The sequence below is a fragment of the Coffea arabica genome, chromosome 5e, assembly GCF_036785885.1.
Source record: "Coffea arabica cultivar ET-39 chromosome 5e, Coffea Arabica ET-39 HiFi, whole genome shotgun sequence".
Lineage (NCBI taxonomy): Eukaryota > Viridiplantae > Streptophyta > Magnoliopsida > Gentianales > Rubiaceae > Coffea > Coffea arabica.
In genome coordinates, this window is record NC_092318.1 from 34,703,650 (window position 1) to 34,721,976 (window position 18,327).

An 18,327-nucleotide genomic window follows, 5' to 3' on the forward strand; every position below is an offset into this window, starting at 1 on the left:
ATCTTAGATGAATGAACTGATCTAATGGCAAAGCTTTTGTAAAAATATCCGCAAATTGATCTTTAGAACAAACATAATTTACACATATTTCACCTTTTTGAACAAGATCACGAATAAAGTGATGCTTTATATCTATGTGCTTTGTCCTAGAATGATGAATAGGATTTTTGGTCAAATTTATAGCACTAGTATTATCACAGAATACAGGCATGCAGTCATACAACAATCCAAAATCATTCAAGGTGTGCTTCATCCATAAAAGTTGAGCACAACATGCACTAGCGGCAATATATTCCGCTTCGGTTGTAGACAGAGAGATTGCACATTGTTTCTTGCTAAACCAAGAGACTAAACAATTTCCAAGAAAATGACAAGTTCCACTAGTACTCTTTCTATCCACACGACAACCTCCAAAATCAGCATCCGAATAACCATATAGTGCAAACTCATTAGATCTAGCATACCAAAGACCATAGTCTAATGTACCTTTCAAATACCTAAAAATCCTTTTTACAGCATTCAAATGTGATTCTTTTGGACAAGATTGAAATCTAGCACACAAGCAAACAGCAAACATAATATCAGGTCTACTTGCGGTTAAATAGAGTAGGCTTCCGATCATACCTCTATAATGCTTTTCATCCACATGATTACCTTCTTCATCTTTGTCAAGCTTTGTAGAAGTGCACATTGGAGTTCCAACTTGCTTTGAGTCCTCCATGCCAAACCTTTTCAGCAATTCCTTGGTATATTTTGCTTGATTTATAAAAATTTCCTCAAGAGCTTGATGTATTTGAAGTCCAAGGAAGAAATTTAATTCTCCCATCATACTCATTTTAAATTCACTTTGCATAGTGGTGGAAAACTCCTTACATAGATAATCATTAGTAGCACCAAAAATAATATCATCAACATATATTTGCACAATAAGAAGGTCATTCAACACTTGCTTAGTAAAAAGTGTGGTGTCCACAACACCCCTTTTGAAACCATTTTCAATCAAAAAACCACTTAGTCTTTCATACCAAGCTCTTGGAGCCTGTTTTAGACCATATAAAGCTTTAGATAGTTTAAACACATGACTTGGAAATTTTGTATTTTCAAAACCGGGGGGTTGATCCACATATACTTCTTGATCAATAAAACCATTTAAAAAAGCACTTTTAACATCCATTTGAAACAATTTGAAACCTTTAAAGCATGCAAAAACAAGAAGCATTCTAATAGATTCTAATCTTGCTACGGGAGCAAATGTTTCATCAAAATCAATTCCTTCTTCTTGTGCATATCCTTTAGCAACTAATTTGGCTTTATTTCTTACAACAACACCTTTATCATCCAACTTATTTCTAAAAATCCATTTTGTGCCAATGATAGGTTGATTTTGAGGTCTATTAACAAGTGTCCAAACTTCATTTCTCTCAAATTGATTAAGTTCCTCTTGCATTGCCAAAATCCAGTTTTCATCCTTTAAAGTATCATTGATATTTTTGGGTTCAAAAAGAGAAACTAAAGCAAAATTGTCAATCAATTTTCTAGATGAGGAACGAGTGTTTATCTTCTCGGATGGATCACCAATTATAAGCTCTTTTGGATGATTTTGGCTGAATTTCCAAGCCTTGGGAAGATCTTTGAGTGGATCATCATTTCTGTCTTCATCTTCCTCTTCTTGATCATTATGAACTTTATTTTTCATTTCAGTTGCTGCTGGTTTAGAGCTTCCTTCATTTCCAATTGATAGCTTTTCCATTCCTTCTCGAACACCTACATCATCATCCTCACACGAACTTTTGGAATTATCATCATTGGTTTCATCAAATGTTATATGTATAGCTTCTTCAATCACAAGAGTCCTTCTATTAAAAACTCTATATCCTCTTTTATTCTCACAATACCCCAAAAATATTCCTACATCAGATTTTTTATCAAACTTACCAAGATGTTCCTTTAGATTCAAAATAAAGCATTTACAACCAAATACTTTGAAATAACCAACCGTAGGTTTCTTATCAAAAATCAGCTCATAAGGAGTTTTCTTTAAAATAGGTCTCAAGAGTATTCTATTCATCACATAACATGCAGTGTTTACCGCTTCAGCCCAAAGATATTTAGGCAACCTACATTCATTCAACATAGTTCTAGCAGCCTCTTGGAGAGTCCTGTTTTTCCTTTCTACAACACCATTTTGCTGTGGAGTCCTTGCAATAGAAAACTCATGTGTTGTACCATTATGATCACAAAATTCTGGAAAACCACAATACTTGAATTCCGTCCCATTATCACTTCTAATCCTAACAATTTTTAACCCAAGCAGATTTTGCACTTTAGCAAACAATGAAGTAAAATTCTTGAAGGCATCATCTTTATGAGCAAGAAATATCACCCAAGTGTATCTAGAATAATCATCAACAATTACAAAACAATATCTTTTACCTCCCAAGCTAGTAATTTGAGTGGGACCAAATAAATCAAGATGCAAGAGTTCCAAAGGTTTAGAAGTAGATACACACATCTTAGGTTTAAAGGAATTTTTTGTTTGCTTCCCAAATTGACATGCATCACATATTTTGTCCTTATCAAAACTGATTTTTGGCAAGCCTCTAACCGACTCCTTTTTCGAAATTTCCTTTAGTAAATCCATGTTAAAATGACAAAGTCTTCTATGCCACAACCAAGGATCTTCATTTGAAGCTTTAAGACATTTTAAGCTAGAAGAATCAATTTTATCAAGAACCACAATATATATGTCATTGAACCTCTTACCTTTGAACACAATATTATATTTGGAATCAAGCACAATGCATTCATGTTTTTTAAACAACACATTCAAGTCTTTATCACACAATTGACTAACACTAAGCAAGTTATAACTTAAGTTATCAACTAAGAGCACATTATGGACAAAAGTATCACCATCCTTACCAACATCACCTATTCCAATTGTCTTAGCTTTCACATCATCACCAAATGTCACTTTTTCACTTGACTTTGATTTCAGCTTTATGAACAAAGAGGGATCACCGGTCATATGCCTTGAGCAACCGCTATCAATAAACCATTTGGACTTGTTTGAGCATTTTTCCTGAAAAGAGAAAGTGTTTGGTACCCATTTTAATTTTTGGGTCCGCAATAGTTAGCATTGTATCTAACTAACCACATGCATTTCATCCCTTTGTTCAGATTTCTTTTCACATAGCAATCACCTTTCAAATGCCCTCTTTGACAACAAAAACCACACATAATGGAAGAGTCCTTAACATGTACTGGTTTGACATATCTCAATCCACCTCTTCTATATGTTGTGAAACCATGTGCATTTTTGTTGTGTGCAAATGTTCTTTGAAAAGTAGTAGGATGTGTAGATGACATGTTCCTTTTGATAAACTCCTGCTTTCTTGCTTTCAAAGTCTCATCCAAGTTGTCCATTCTTTTTTTCAAATCACCATGTCTTTCCTTCAGCATTTCACAAATATTTGTCTTTCTATCAAGCTCATTTTGAACATTACATCCGGCTCTTACAAGACTTTCATTGTCAGTCTTTAGTTGTTTATTTTGTTGAAAAAGACTTGCATTTTCTTGAATAAGAAAAACCATTTTCTGTTTTAACTGCTTGTTTTTATCATAAGATTCCTTCAAGGCATTATGCAGTTTTTCAACAAAGGATTCAAGATCATCATCTTCATCATCATCACTTTCAGATTGAGAGTGTGTGGAAGTTACCTCATTATTTCCAATAGCCATGAAGGCCATTTGAGCTGATTCTTTTTCTTCTTCTACTTCCCCTTCGGAGTTGCATTCATTCCAAGTAATCTGAAAGTTGTTGAATCTTGGCTTCCGATCAGCTTTTCCATCTTTCATCTTCTTCATGAGGCATTCGTTTGCATAGTGTCCAAGCTGTCCACATTCGAAGCATTTGTCCAACTGTTTCTTGTTGAAATCCTGTTTTCCTTTGTACTTTGCGATAGATGGCTGATTCTGGAATTGATTGCTAGGTCCTCCCCTTCTAAACTTTCTTTTATTCAAGATTCTCTTGAAGCCTCTGGTGATGAGAGCAAGATCATTATCATCACCATCCGAGTCTTCATCATCCAAGTGAGCTGTATCATCTTCACCTTGAGTAGTCTTTAGAGCAATGTTTCTCTTTGCTCTAGCTTCCTCTTCCTCCTGCACTTTAGATTTCAGTTTCAACTCATAAGAGGTTAGTGAGTTAATGATAGATTCAATAGGCACAGAACTTAAATCCTTAGCCTCCTCTATTGCAGTCACTTTATTTTCCCATTCTTTGCCCAACGCATTGAGAATTTTCCTGTTCTTCTCTCCCAAGGTGTACTCTTTGCCCAACACCTCGAGATCTTTGATCAAGTCAGTGAACCTGCAATACATTTTGTCAATATCCTCAAGAGGTTCAATTCTAAATGATTCATATTTTGTGACCAAGATAGTCTTTTTCTGTTCTTTAACGTTGTCACCACCCTCATGGATTTCTCTTAGTTTATCCCACATTTCTTTGGCCGATTTGCAGCCTTTTACTTGAATTGATTCATTTGAATCTAGGGCACTATAAAGAACATTCATGGCCTTGGCATTCAATGTGAGGTTAGTCCTATCTTGAGCATTCATTTCAGCTCTCATTTTTGGCCGAAGCAACCCTGTATCTGCATCAAGAAATTTAGTTTCATGCGGTCCTTCACTCACAATAAACCATAGTTCAATATCAATAGATTGCAAAAAGATAATCATCCGTTCTTTCCAGCTAACATAGTTGGAGCCACTGAACATGGGAGGCCTAGTAACAGATTGCCCCTCAACAAACATAGCATGACTGGTTGTCATCTTTACTCCAAGCCGTTAGAGCTTAATCTCAAGGAGACCAAGCTCTGATACCAATTGTAAGTCCCAAAGACAACCAAGAGGGGGGGTGAATTGGGTTGATTAAAATCTTAACCAAATTTATGCACTTTTTCTTTAATAAAAAATTTACCTTCTTTTCTAGTAAAGGTCAACCAAGTAGATTAGAAGACAATAGCAATATTGATCAGAAAAACAAGTTTATATAAGCAATGAGAATCTTATTGAACAAAAAGTAAAATAGGAAATCAAACCAATTGTCTACCAAGCTTTCCTCAAACTTGAAGACCAATCACAAGGTTGAGCAACTTCTCTTTGATGAAATATGATCAACTAGATGTACAATGGAGGGAGCACTTCCTCCTTGCCCTAAACCTCACTTAGTCAAGCTAAGAAGTTTTACAAACACTCAGATAACCCTCAACAAAGCTACACTAATGAAACTTTCAACCACAAGAGAAAAGCTCACCAGAAGTTCACACCACTTAGAGAACAAATCTAACTTTGGAGACTATTTTCTAGCTAAAATATCTCTTGAGATCTTGTAGACCAAGTGTGCAAAAGTTCTTACTTCGTTCAGAACAGTTTGTTTTTAAAGGGGAACAGAAATGGGCTTCATTAAAGCTTCCAACGGATAGAAGGCAGATGAAGAGTCAGCTAGCCGTTGGGGCTTTCGGACGTCCGACGATCAAATTACCGTCCGAACCAATCGTCCGAAAAACAGCCAAATTGAAGTTCGGACGTCCGATGGAATTTTATCGTACGAGCTTCAGTGTCCGAACGTCCTCCAGAGAGTTATCAAATCTTCGAGGAATTTTTAGGACGTCCGATGATCTTGATGTTCGTCCGAAGCATGCGTCCGATCCTTCAGGACGTCCGATGCTTCCTTGCGAGCGTCCGACAGTGTCTTGGCAGAGAGTCATCAAAGCTTTGTGGAATTTTTAGGACGTCCGACACGATCGATGTGCGTCCGACAGAAACTCCTTCCTGATGTTCTTCATCCCTTCGGACGTCCGACAGATTCCTTTCGGCCGTCCGACATGAGTGTCCTGTTTTTGCTCACGACATATTCGTACCTGATTTTTTGATAGGCAACAACACTTATATTTGAAGAAAGTTAGATAAAACATTTCAAGGAACCAAGACTAACAAAATTGTCATACTTAAAAGACAGTATCTTTGATCGGAACAAAACAATGACTAAATTTGTTTATATTATTCCAATCTTGTTTGCCACATCCAAAGCATCGTAGTCTGGAGTTAATCGAACATATGCTTACTTTGTTCCATCAGGCCTGATCAAAGTGTTCACTTTCTTGGTCTGTATAAACATTTCAACGAACTTTTGTGATCATCAAAACCAAGAATAACAACACCACTTGGCCCAAGCTCAGTCCGCGCAGAGACCATGCGAAGTGGCTCTGATACCACCTGTGACAGCCCCACCTTCCCCTAGGGCATACCCCAAGGGTTAACGAACTGCCTGCCCAGTTCTCATCAGGACTACGGAGTCAAATCACTCGAAAACCCTACATAACGCGCGATAGAACCCCAAGAAAACGAACAATCAGAAACTGATCTAAACATGATTACCAAACCATACAGTGTAATAAGACTTTGAATAAACGCTCCAAATGAAAATGAAAAGAACAAATGCCACGTCAGAATCCGGCCAAAAGTTGGCCGGATTTCCGGCCAGATTACTGACCGGATTCAAGGCATTGAGCAACTGAAAATTTTTCAACATCCCCCGACAATCCGGCCAAGATCTGGCCAGATATACAGCCGGATTCCCTGCAGTTTTCCCTGCCAGATTTCTTTTCTTGCCTTGTTCAAGTTCTGCACTCGCCCGGTTACCAACGAACACAAGTAAGGTTCACCAAAGCCATAGAGATATACAATCTCAAATAAACACACTTAAGATACATGATAAAACATTTATACACGTACATTGGAGCCTTCAACAAATGAACTTGAAGTACAAGTTATCACATCCATATTTATACAAAATACAAATTAGGGTTTCGGTTACAGAAGAATTTAATCAAAAGAATGGCTATAACTAGCTCTACTCTTTCTTTCGAAATCATGGTTCCCAACATTTTGAACCCTGTAAGGAAAACAAAAATAACGGGAAGGGGTGAGCTTACGCTCAATGAGGTACCACAAGTATAAGCAGTCAAGAATCATGGAACTTCACTTTTAATCAGGCAAATATACACACTAAATAAAGAAATGAACAAACACTTCAAATAGAAAGGATACAGGTGGCTCTCAAGAGCCAAATTCCCTTTTCTTCACCAGAGCTTGATCAAGTAGTAGTTGACACTCCGTCAACTTTCAAGTACAGTAACCAGTCCAGTAGAGCACCACTTTACACCAAATTCCGTCCACCAAACATACCCATTACCGGGCCCGAACGCCTCAACAGGAACATTGGTAGTAATACTCGAGTATACCGGAAATCCAGAGTCTCCAATACCCAAAGATTCCTCAGGAACAGTCCCTATGGTTTGTCAATTTTCCTCGATCAAGCCCTTGCTGGCTCGATTCAATTGACTCCCCATGAGGTTGAGCTCAGGTTTAACAGGAAGGTCGTTGGATACACCTTCAAATGACATCAGATCAGGCACAGTAACAGATTCCAGTTTATATAGTAAACAGTCACACGGGCAAGAGAACGAGTGTGATAAAGTACACCCTCATCTCATTCAGAATAAACAGAGTTCACAGTCATTCAAGTCACAAATTTTAAGTACAAGTAAACCAGTTAAGCAACAAATCAGGGGAGTAGTACACTTACCAATTCAAGCAAGGATAACTTCAAAAGTTTTCACCCAAAGTATGGCTTTGATCACCGAGAAACCCTAAAATAACCAAGGTAAAACAATTATGGTTCCCACATCCACAAACCCAGTAAACGGAATGCATAGATGAAGCTCGACTACAAGTCGTAAGCCTATCCGAATGAACTACGAATGCAAGGATACAAAAGTGTGGCTTCAGGGTGAAAAAGGTAACGGTTGGTTCTAAAACATGAACAACCCCAAAGCCCTTCCTTTCGAGTCAAAATCAACCCAAACTTAAAGGAATCAAGTAGCCCTAAAAATTGGACAGCATTTCCCCTTAAATTCCTTACTTTTTCCAACCTACAATCAACATCAAAGTTCATCCAAAACAGCCCCAATTGCACATACAATTCATGAGCTATTAAACACACTTAATTAAGGTCACAAAACCCTTCAAATACAACCAATTGGTAGCTCCAAAACTAACCCTAATCATGCTCAAATTAGAAACCCTAAAGCTGAAATTTAGGCACATAAGCTGAAAATTCCTTTAATCAAGTTAAACTACCACATAAAACCTCAATATTACACATGGTAAAGTTATCAACCCATGGCCAACCCTTAAGCTTCACATATGAGCAGAATTTTCACCATAAAACTGAAATTTACCATAACACTACTTCAAACCATGAAATTTCCTCATATAATCTTGCCAAAGTACCTTATAACCTTAAGAAAATGGTAGCTTAGTGCCTTGTCCTCCAAAATCCCTCCACTAATACCTTGAATCTTCCCTTGTGAGCTACTTTTATGGAGTGGTTTGTAATTTTAACGGTTAGAACTCAAGATTTGAGTAAGAAATTGAAGTGGAAGAGGAACTGTCACTCTTGTTTTTCTCCTCACAAGTTTCGGCCAAGGAAATGAAAAATGAGAAGAAATTTTGGTCAAAATTAGTTTTTAGTAAAGGTCAGAAAGGTTGGTCAAAGTCCAACTTCGAATAGTGCCGCGACACGTGGTGCCTTTAGGGTTTGATCTAATCTTCTTGCCTTCCAATGTTAGTTACCCTCTAATTATCTCCTAGCACCTTGTAAAACAAAACCCTTTTATGTAAAACTCCATCTAGTCGTCAAAAGTTATCACACTTACCGCACTAGCAGGTCCCACGTCCATTATACACTACTAACGTCACATGAACTAACTTATATTAGTAAAATGATTTAAAAACGATACTCACTTATAAAAATCTCTGAAAAATTAATATAATAAAATAAAGTAAGGAAAATGCACGCGGAAAATAAAATAAAATAAGGGAAATTTTGCGGGTCCTCACACTTTTCATCCTTAAACTTTGAGTTAGGGACACATTTCGTCCTCAAACTTTTAGACGCACCACATTTAGTACATGAATTAATTATTTTGGATCACATTTAGTCCAAAAATGGTAAAATATTCAATTTGGATGGAAAAGGCTGATGTGGCCGTTGATTTTGACTGAGAAATTTTTTTTACTTAATGGCCACATGCCAAACACGTTACTTTCTCCATCCAAATTAAGGAATTTACCGTTTTTGGACTAAATGTGGCAAAAAATAAATAATTCATGTACTAAATGTGGTGTGTCTAAAAGTTTGGGGATGAAATGTGTCCCCAACTCAAAGTTTAGGGACGAAAAGTGGATTTTTCCCTTATTAGAGTCTTTTCCATTATCGGATTCAAGATTCGAATCCAAGCAATTAGGGGTTGGAAAGGTGTGCAGAGGGTCAAATATGAAAAGGCATAACTATCCCCTGATTTGGGAGTTAATAAAATGACAGTCTCAATGACATAATATTGGGATATTTATCTTAATTGGAATTATTAATGAAGATTCAGTTATTAGAAGCCAAAGTCAACTCTTATAGATGTCTCTACTAAGTGCTAATTCTTTCTTTCAAATACAAACATCGAATATGAATCTTATCATTATTATTACCATTATCCAGATAATTGTTATTCTCAATAATTTACAAAAATGAGTAAGAGCTATCCACTAGTATATCAACTGGAAAAATCTACTTAAAACAAAATTCAGTATAAATATTAAAAATTGACATAGGTAACTCTCTTCTACTACTATCGCCCAATTTTCCTTACTCCTTTGGACACCTCTTCACAATAGTTTTGACACACATTGACTATCATTTTGTGCTCTAAACATTTTCTTGAGTGCAGAGGTAGCTTTTGGCATATCATATATGTCTTACCTCAAAAGGCAAAGTTGGACAAAGCTAAGTACTAGGGTAACTTCTAACGAGCTTTTTCAATTTTTTATTATGCTTAAAAACTACGAGGTGTTAAGATGTAGGTTTTAAAAATACTAGGAATTCGGAGGGAAGGAGAAAGGGAAGGGGGGATAAAGCACACGAGCGCTAAACCACAGGAAGTATTATGTATTTTACTATGATTGGTTCCATCACTAAATGCTATTTAAGATAAGTAATGATTCGCAGTTTTCTAGCATAATATAAATTTCGGTACGGCTTCTCTCCATTTTCCTTGATACACTCCTAGATGTGCGACACATGTCACACTTATGAGGAAGGGCCAGGGTCATATTGAGTTAACCACATCTAGTAACCCTGGTTGTTTGATGTTAAATAACTAAAAAGGTCATTTTGAGTTAACCACAACTAGTAACCCTGGCATTTTTTTTTTTGCTAACCCCGTACACCCGAGAGGGGCACCAACCCCTATTTTATTAGGTAAATCACCGTAGAATAGTGAGTTAGGGCAAAAAGAGTAACAAGATCCACCATGGAAATAAAAATAATGAAAGAAATAAGGAGTACTACTCCCTTACAACAGAATGCCTAACAAAAAGGACGAACTGCCTGTCTAAAAAAATCGCTGACATGGCCGTAGGCGGGAGAGATGCCTCAGATGAGAAAACGGTGTCCGATATCAATCTTAACGAGGCTAACACATTTGTAGCTGAGTTTGATTGGTGATAAGTATGTGATAAAGAAACTCCCAAATCTGCTAGTGGCACCCCCTATCTTGATGATTTTGCTTGATGATAAGGGGTCGACTTACCTTATCTTTGCCAATGGCACCCCCTATCCAAACACAATTTCTACCTCCCCTAAAGAAATGATGCTTTAGCAACTTGGCCTTCCCCATTTGGTCAATAAAGTTGTACTCCTAAGAAAGAATTTGATTCGCCGACATTGTTGAACCCTCGAAACGAGCCAAATTCATTGCCTTCCAAATAAACCACAGCACTAACATAGGGACAAGCATCAAAATATGGTTACAGGTCACGAATTGACGGGACAAAAACCAAGAGGCAATTCTAGCATGTACACCCGTGGCCACCTGGTCCACAATATTGAAGAGTCTAGCAAAGTGCCCCCAAACTTCAAAGGCAAGAGGGCCTATAACAAACAAATGAGTGACTGTCTCCACTGCACTGCCACAGCAACAACATTTAGACACTAATGGTAGTCCCTTGCGTTAAAGCTGGCAGTCTAAAAGAATCCATTTTCTCAACAATCTCTAGACGAAAAAAGAGACTTTCAATGGAACCACTGAACTCCATATCAATGTATTAACAACCGACAAATTCCTTTTCACACGAATCACCTCCCACGCCGAAGCGACAGAGAATTCTCTTGTGGAAGATGGTGCACATCCAAGCCATTAGATCTGAAAACATTGCCAATCAGCATGTGGGGCGCAGTTGGTATGGCCAATAGTTTCAGAGAGGAATCTCTGTACACCTCCTATCCATCCAAAAATCCACTAGAGCCTCCCCCAAACACCAACGGATATTACTTTCAGCAATTTTCCTTATCTCAGCTAAACGACGCCAGGAAGCTGATGGTTGTTTGATGTTAAATAACTAAAAAGGTCATTTTGAGTTAACCACATCTAGTAACCTTGGTTATTTAATGTTCAATAATTAAAAATTAACATAGTTACTACTCCTATTTTCTTGCTCTCCTTGCCATCGTAAAACATGGAAATCCAAACTTGAAACCATAAAACATCAAACTACGAAGTGTTAAGATGTAGGTTTTAAAATACTAGGGAATAGGAGGGGCAAGAGAAAGGGAAGGGGGGATAAAATGTATAAACGCTAAACCACAAGGGATATTATGTATTTTATCCTAAATATTTCCTTCACTAAATGCTATTTAAGATAAGTAATGAGTCATGATTTTCTAGCATAATATAAACTTAGCAATTTACTTTTCATGTCCTATCAAGAAATGAGAGAACAAATAGTTGCAGCCTGATTATATGGCCAAATTTTGATATGGTTTTAACAATTGAGTATTTTTGCTAATTTTTTATTGCTATAATTATAAAATTATAAGTGAAAAATTAATATGAGCTAAGAGAGTACAAGGATAAAAAATTAAAAGAAACACTAGACACAGCCAAATTTCATATTTTTAGTATATACACTACATGAACATTATGCTTCATCAAAAGTTGTAAATACACTTGGTCAAATGGTTTTTTCATATACTTACATTTAACTTCATATATTTACTTATATGCCATAACTTCTAAAATCTAATTAATTTGTTCTAAGCATGTAAAAATTTATGAAGTATTTCACAACTAATGGTAAAGCCACTAATTTGATGTAAGAGGCGAACTAAGCATGAATATAAACATTAATTTAAACATGAAACATATCAAAATTAAACAAGCAAATAAATTTTAAATCATTCAAATAAAAATTATTGATAATATTTTGATTGATTTTTGGCTTTAGGATTTTTTCCTTGATTGATTTTCGAGAGAGTAAATAACATTTTGGTAATGTTAACTATTTGAAATAATCATCACCTATAAGAATCTAGACACTTTTAACATAGAAGCTTCAAAGTTACTGGACTTAACACTTGTTTCAATAGCTCTTTTCTTGACAAAATGAATGAATTTTCTTATTTAAAATAATTAATTTAAATAGTATGTTTAAAAGGTTCAAAAGTTTTTAAATCTAAAATAAGTATACTTATTTAAAAGGTTCAAAAGTTTATTCTGTTGACAAGTTTATTATATTATCTACTATGAAATCATTCTTTTAATTTTTTCCCAATCATTGCAATAGAACAAATTAAAATTACTATATTTAATAGCACAATTAAAAATATTAAAATTTATTTAATTGAAAAAGAGAAGGTAATTGTAAATTTGTCATATAAAATGACAATTCATTTGAATTTATTTGACTAATGAGGAAAGGATAAATAACTTTTGACTCGACATAAAGGAATTAGTTTTTGAATTATGAACTAAAAACACTCAATAATATCACAATCTGCCTAAATTAAAAATAAGAAATGCACAAAATTAAAGATACATCATTGAAAGAAAATATATAAAAAACATAACCGCCAAATTCCTAATAATCAATTCCTCTCTTACATTAAAAAGAAAATAAATAAATACCTAATAGCTACATTGAATCCTAGAGTTTTAGCATGAGTAGAATTATTCTTGGGTAAAAGTTAGGAGAAATTTGCAAGATGAAACTAGAAAGCAAAGATGGGCCGTTTGGATTTGAGAGTTTTGAAATACTTGTTTTTCATTTACAAACATATAGTAACACACTCCAAAAACACTCCTTATATCTCAAATACAACTTATAAAAAATAAAAAATAAAAATGAATAGAAATAAATCCTATTACCTATTCTTCTTCGTCCAATCACCACCACCTACTACCATTACCTACCACTCCCTCTTCTCTCCTCCACCGTCACGGCCACCTCCACAGCTGTTCCTCTCTTTCTCTCTCCTCTCCCTCCTTCTTTCTGTGACGACCCCACCTCCCCTTAGGGTGTACCCCAGGGTTTAGCGGACCGCCTGCCCAACTCTCGCCAGGATTCGCTCACTTATTTCAATCAAATAAGTTACAACCTCAAAAGTAAATGAAACAACAGTTCCCAAGCTTGGAACGTACAATTACATTCATTTCTATCTCAAACATTTATACAATCCCCAAATATAACAAAAGATTTGAGTTCCACATACATTCAACCCTAATCGAGCACTAGTGCGCGTACAATTGCCAAAAATTCAAAAAAACTAGACTATGCTAGCATGTACCAGTCTCACGCCCTCACTCGTAACCCCTATAAGGAAAACAAATTTAACGGAATAGAGTGAGCCAAACCTCAGTGAGGTTCCAAAACTTCATGCAGACCCAAGCAGCACGTTACTCATTATGTAAAATTTGAAATATCAAAGTAGCGAGCATAAGAGTACATAAAAGAGGGCAATCACAATTCAAATTAGCAAATCATTAGTTATCCAACAAATTCGAGGTAAAAGGATACGGATGGCTCTCAAGAGCCAAATTCCCGTTGCATTATTTGATCTGAACCCGTTGACACCCCGTCAACGTTTGAAGAAGCAAACCATGACCATAGATCTCCACTTTACACCAATTTCCATCCATTAATCAACCTCCTACCGGGCCCGAAATCCAAAATAAGAGTTGTAAGGATCGAAGACAACCTAAGAGGGGGTGAATTAGGCTTTCAAAAAACCTGCTAAGATATAGTCCACTTTTTCACAGACTACCTTTCTTTTCTCAAATACCTCCCAATGAACGAGATAACACAAGAGCACAAGTATTCGTGAGATGAAGAGAAGAACAGTTTATGTAGAAAAGCAGTAAATGAAAGTAAAGAAACAAACCAGGCTTCAAACACAACTGAGGTTTGAACACCACTTTTATATACCAAATTACTTCAAGTTGAACAAACTTGCAACCAATCTTTTGTGTACAAGGAAGGGATCACTTCCTTCTTGCCCCAAACCACACTTGGTCAAGCAAGGAAGTTTTACAAACACTCGCAACCCTCACTATGCTACACTATTGAAGAAGCTGTGTCACACTTGAAAAACTACACGAAGATTACACAAGTAAAGAGTACAAATGTTCCTTTTGAGTATTCTAGCACTAGAATCACTCACAATCTGATGTAGGCTTGATGTGCAAAATTCCCTTTAGGTGGTTGACTTTGTTCTACTTATAGGAGAGCAGAAGGTTGTTCAATTAATGCTGTCAACGGGTAGAAGGCAACTGAAGAGTCAACTAGCCGTTGGTGCTGTCGGACGTCCGATACACAGGTGTTGAGCGTCCGATCCTGATCAGTAATCAAGTAACTCCTGGCTTGTCTTCTTCGGACGTCCGAGTCTGAGTTCTTTACTCGTCCGAAGATACTCAAAGAATGTTGGACGTCTGATACTCTCCTTTTGTGCGTCCGACATCATCCTCAGCAGACTTCATTCTTTTTGATCTTCTTTTTCTGCTTTAAATCCACAGACCTGTTTGGTTCATTTCTGAAAAAGGATCTCTACAAAAGGTATTAGAAACATCCAATTGTTTTGTAATCATTAAAAGATATGAGTTGAGATAAACAATCTCCCCCTTTTTGATGATGACAAAACAATTGGATAGAGCAAAAAATATAACAGCTCCCCCTAACGAAGTGCATGAGTAGTATACAGGAAGAAACGCAATCCACATCATCAGTGCTGATCCAACTCAACTCCCCCTGAGACTGACTCCCCCTAACTAGTTACTCTATACCATCAGTGTTAAACCAAATCCAATTCCAATTGTGATGGTAATACTCGAGTATACCGAATCCAGTGGATCTAATCCAAAGGATTATACAATAAACAATAAACAATAGTACCTATGGTTCGCCAGTCTCCTCGACCAAGCCCTTACTGGCTCGATTCGACTAACTAACAAATAGGGTGTGGATCTAAGTAGTGAGACAAGATGAGAGGCACCTTCCACTCGGATGGAGAGTGGTACATGCTACCGCTCAGCACTTACAAGTCAAGTATAAGATTTCAGGTAGTATTCAAGTTGTACACATGTATATCAAGTCAATAATAGCCAGTAAACAGTAATAAATCACATTAGGATAAGTGCGATAAAGTACACCCTTACCCGTTCAAACAAGTCAAGTATTTCTTTTAAATATCAAGTTCAATCATGCACTTGGAAACACTCACCAGTATGAGCAAGAGATATGTCAAAAGTTTCCTTCCGAGTTGTACTCCGGATCACCAAAGAAACCTAGATCAGTCAAAATAAGGTATTATGGTTCAACTAATCAAAATCTAGATGATCCATCAAAAATCCAGAAAGTACTAGTGCAAATATGAAAATACAGTTTTAGAGTGAATAATAACATTTGAACTTTCAAGTCATGAAAAATCTTGAGTCATTTCTCAAATTCAAACATAACCAAAGAAAATTCCAGAAATCAGTAGTTGAAAGAACAACCAATCCCAAATTGAAGTGAGCAAATGTAATTCAAAGTTTTCAAGATAAAACTAACACTTTTCATCTTAGTTGCTACCAAATCTTGGTCAAAAATAACTCATATACTACTATTGAAGTGCATTCAAGGATACATATGTAACTTAAGATCCAACTAACCCAAAATCAAACCTTATAGCTCACTAATATACATAAGAGCAAGTAATAGAAATTTGGGCAGCATTTTCCCTATTTTCTTACTTTTTCCATCCAAGTACAACTTGGATTCACAAGCTAACAAACCTCCAATCCAACCACAAGTGATAACCAACAACATACATCTATTCAAGGCCTCAAAACCAACCAAACTAACCTAATAATAAACTTATCACCATGGATATCAAAGCTGGAAACCAGTTTAAAGAAGAAATTATAAGTGGCAAATTTGTCATCCTTCGGTGTTTTGATCATAACTGTAGCTAGGTATATCGGATAGAGGTAAATTTGATGGCGTTTCGAAGCTAAGATAGAGGCCTACAACTTTGATGAAAGTATCAAACCCCAATTCAAACATTATCAATGTCGAAATTGGCAAAAACAGAGACATAAAAATTCTATCGGAGCCAAAACAGGATAACTGAATAGTTTTGGTAAAATGACTATAACTTGGTGTAGAAAAATCGAAATTGAGCTCCGTCAGCGGTGTTTAAAATTAGATTCATAGAGGTTTTCAATGCTATAAAAATCAGGTTCTAGTTCATCTCCTACAACTACTAGAAAGCTCAGGAAATTGACTGAAATTCACCACCAAATGCTGGAATTTTGCATATTTTAGCCAAATCAACGTATACAAACTAGTATATCCACTTAGCAAAGCTAATAAAGCAAGATTCAACTTAAAGCAACAATATAAAGCTGAAATCTCATTACCAAAGTTGAAAATTTCATTTCACCACTCAAACCAACTAACAAGTCATGAAAATCACCATAATCAAACCTAAAAATCACTTATAAACATGTATCTAAGGTAAATATAGCTTCTTGAAATCCATACCTTGATCACCTTCTTGAAGATAGCAAATCCTAGCTTAACACTCCAAAATCTCTCTATCAAGACCTTCAATCTTCCTTGAGTACCACTTTTTATGGAGTAGATTGTTAGTTTTATGGTACAACTTCAAGATCCAAGCAAAAATGGAAGTAAAAAGTGAAGCTTTTCTCTCTTCTTTTCTCTCTCTCACATTCGGCCAACCATGGAGGAAAATGGAAGAAATGAAGACAAAACAGAGGCTTAAGAGATAAGTTTAAATTGGTCTAGTCAAAGTCTTTGGTCAAAGTCTTAAACAAGACTTAATACTACAGCGACAAGTGGTATCATCTAAGCTAATATATATCCTTTTGTCTCCTAATTGCATACTTAAGCAACAAGTTCCAAATTAATCCTTAGCACATCATAAATAATATCCCTTAGCACAACACTTCCACCATACTTCGAAAATTTAACGCGCATCATACCTTAGTGGGTCCCAGCACCTTAATGCACTTCAAACTTATCATGTACTAACTTATACAAGAAAAATATTTTAAAAACTTGATTCACTTATAAAAATATCTAAGTAATTAAAGCAATGAATTAAAGTAAAGAAAATGTATTCGAAGAAACAAAATACAAAATACAAAAATATAATAAATTTATGCAAATGTAAAAATCATTTCAAGTCATTAATTAATCAAACAAATGAGGTGCAACTATCTTAAAATAAAGTAAAAATAGCAAGAATTTAGGTCGTCACATTCTCTTCCTCTTACACAAAAATCCGGGGTGTCACACTTTCTCCCTTCCTACCTCCTCTCCCCCTTACCAAATCCATCTTCAACTCCAGCCACAACTCACTCTAGCCACAACCTTTCTAGTCACGCCAATAGTAATGTGACCTTTCTGGTTGCGATCGAGAAGATCACGCCAGCAATCTTTGAATGGGTCTAGGGGTTGGGGAGAAAGGAGAAAGAGAAGAGGATGGAGAAAATTAGGGAGACGAGAGGAGGGGGAAAGAGAAGGAGAGGGAGAGAGAGAGGGAGCAGAAGGGAGAGGCTGATGGCGGTGGTGGCGGTGAGTGGTGTAAATTTTTTATGAAATACCCAAAAACTTTAAATTATAAAATTACCCCATAAGGATGGAGAAAAGGAGGGAGGGAGGGAGAGAGAGAGAGAGCAGAAGGGAGGGGGTAATGGCGGTGGTGGCAGTGAGTGGTGTAAATTTTTTACGAAATACCCAAAAACTTTAAATTATAAAATTACCCCATAATACAACTCAATTATCCCCCAAAAGCACCTCTAAAATCACCACAAAAAACATCTACAGTAAAGATTTTTATATACATTGTTATAGTAAAATTTTTCAAAAATA

At 36.2% G+C, this 18,327-nt stretch overlaps 1 long non-coding RNA gene across 1 annotated transcript; it reads right to left on the bottom strand.

Moving 5' to 3' along the window:
* Positions 1–14,316: 14,316 nt before the first annotated feature.
* LOC140006256 (uncharacterized) lies at positions 14,317–18,114 on the bottom strand. The gene is made up of 2 exons (XR_011813891.1): positions 16,975–18,114; positions 14,317–15,734 (listed from the first exon to the last, which is right to left on the bottom strand). It is a non-coding gene; the product is annotated as an uncharacterized lncRNA (long non-coding RNA).
* Between the last annotated feature and the right edge of the window lie 213 nt (positions 18,115–18,327).